A 2,696-nucleotide genomic window follows, 5' to 3' on the forward strand; every position below is an offset into this window, starting at 1 on the left:
TTAAGAAAACCTGTTAACGTTAAAAACTGTACTCCCCAATTGGCAGATGTCATGAGCCTCACAAGGGGAAGGCCTCAGACACGGCCAACCAATTCGGCTGAAATTTGGCAGGTCGCTTGTGTACATCCTAAAACGAAGGAATCTAAGATATTTTGGGCCAACACCCCCGCGTTTTTGAGAAAATCACCCCTAAATTTATAACGAGCAATCGTCTCAAAATTGGCGGGATCGATAGATAATTGTAAGTACGGCATTTTTCATCGTCAGGTATGGGGTCCGCAAACGCATACTTTTCCAGAAATCGAGGTAAGAAACTTTCACAACTGCCGCTTCTGTAGCCACATGGTAAACGCTTTTCGCCTACAGCACCGATAGCGCAACGGCCAAGGTGAATAGCCGGCACGGTAGCTCACGTGTTCGGTCAGAGGGTTAGCTGCCCTCTGTAATAAAAAAAAAACTGAGCTAATCGATCAACAACGAACTTAAACGGATGTCTTACGACGTCCGCCCTGAGCAGATGAATCGAACAAAATGAGATTAAAAAAAAAAAAGTGACTTGCTAGGAAGCGGAGAAACCGGGTTCGATTCTCGAAGAAACCAAGCGGATGTTCTTGTTTTCGTTTGTATTTTTCCATATCTCAATTGATAGGGATAGGAGAATTAATAAGGTAAGTAAATCAATAAGGAATGATAATAACTAGGCAAATAAATTTCTCCAACCTCTTGGGATAGTAAACAACTAAAATGTTACTTCAATTTGCAATGTTACATTTGGTCGTCGGGTTATAAAGAGGTCAATCGTTTAACCGACTCGTTGAAAAATGTTTACATTACCTTTCCAAATCCGGGAAACTGACGAATGCGATTTACAGAACATTTCTTGAGAATGTTTTAAGACCATACGTTTCTGATAACAAGTTTTGTCTAATATTCGATCCCTGGAGTGGACAAATTAATACTACAATATATGACACAATGTTTGTAGATGGCGAAGGTCAGCCGACATGCACAGTAAAAGTAATACCGCCAAACTCCACACCTGTGGGCCAGCCGTGTGATATTTATTTCTATCGCCAGGTTAAAAACTTTATTTCTAGGCTTCAGAATTGCAGTGTGTTTCCGGAATCCCACCGGGAGTTGCACTACCGCACGGATGCAATAACTATTCACAGCATAATTCATAACCAATCTTCAGCACCGATTTTTCAGGCAATGATATCGTATGCGTAGTACGCATCAATATTAATTTCCGAAAAAGACATATTTTTAAATGTAAACTATGATGGTTTTCCGCCGACTCTTCTGAAGGAACAGTGTAGCTGTCGAAAGATTGCATTCATTAGATGTTCTTGGTGCAGTGAGTATATTTGTTTCGAATGTTTGTATGACAAGTACCATCCATCTAGTTGTTCGAAGGAAAGTGAGGACACGTAACAGTGACTGGAAGAGCCATTGTAAAGTGACCTGGAGTAACATTTTCATTGTTTACTGTCCAAGAGGTTTGAGAAATTTATTTGCCTAGTTATTGTCATTCCTTATTGATTTACTTACCTCCTATCCCTGTCAATTGAGATATGGAAAAACACAAACGAAAAGAAGAACATCCGCTTGGTTTCTTCGAGATTCGAACCCGGGTTCTCCGATTCCCAGTCAGTTACCTTGGCCGTTGTGCTATCGGTGCTGTCGGCAAAAAGCGTTTACCATGTGGGTAGAGAAGCGACAGTTGTAAAAGATTCTTGCCTCGATTTCTGGAGAAGTATGCGTTTGCGGACCCCATACCTGATGATGAAAAATGTCGTATTTACAATTATCTATCGATCCCTCCAATTTTGAGTAGATTGCTCGTTATAACCTTTAGGGGTGATTTTCTAAAAAACGCGAGGGTGTTGACCCAAAATATCTTAGATTCCTTCGTTTTAGGTTATACACAAGCGACCTGCCATATCTGAGCCGAATCGGTTGGCCGTGTCTGAGGCCTTCCCCTTGTCAGTGGTATTAAGTTTTGTTGGGAGAAAGGCATACGAACTGCAGTCTACATTTGATCAGATTTAATATTCCTTAGTTACCCATATAGCTGAAGCTTCTAATCCATGTTCTCTTGGTTCTACTTCTAGAGCTACATGGTAGTACATACACTATGTGATCAAAAGTATCCGGACACCTGGCCAGGCTGAAAATGACATGCAAGTTCGTGGCGCCCTCCATCGGTAATGCTGGAATTCAATATGGTGTTGGTACACCCTTAGCCTAGATGACAGCTTCCACTCTCTCAGGCATACGTTCAATCAGGTGCTGAAAGGTTTCTTGGGGAATGGCAGCCCATTCTTCACGGAGTGCTGCACTGACGAGAAGCATCTATGTCGCCCTAAGAGGCCTGGCAAGAAGTCGGCGTTCCAGAACATCCCAAAGGTGTTCAATAGATTTCAGGTCAGAACTCTCTGCAGGCCAGTCCATTACGGGGATGTTATTGTCGTGTAACCACTCCGCCACAGGCTGTGCATTATGAACAGGTGCTCAATTGTGTTGAAAGATGCAATCGCCTTCCCCGACTTGCTCTTCAACAGTGGGAAGCAAGAAGGTGCTTAAAATATCAATGTCGGCCTGTGCTGTGATAGTGCCAAGCAAAACAACAAGTGATGTAAGCCCCCTCCACGAAAAACACGACCACACCATAGCACCATAGCCTACGAATTTTA

This window comes from Schistocerca americana, chromosome 7 (assembly GCF_021461395.2).
Source record: "Schistocerca americana isolate TAMUIC-IGC-003095 chromosome 7, iqSchAmer2.1, whole genome shotgun sequence".
Lineage (NCBI taxonomy): Eukaryota > Metazoa > Arthropoda > Insecta > Orthoptera > Acrididae > Schistocerca > Schistocerca americana.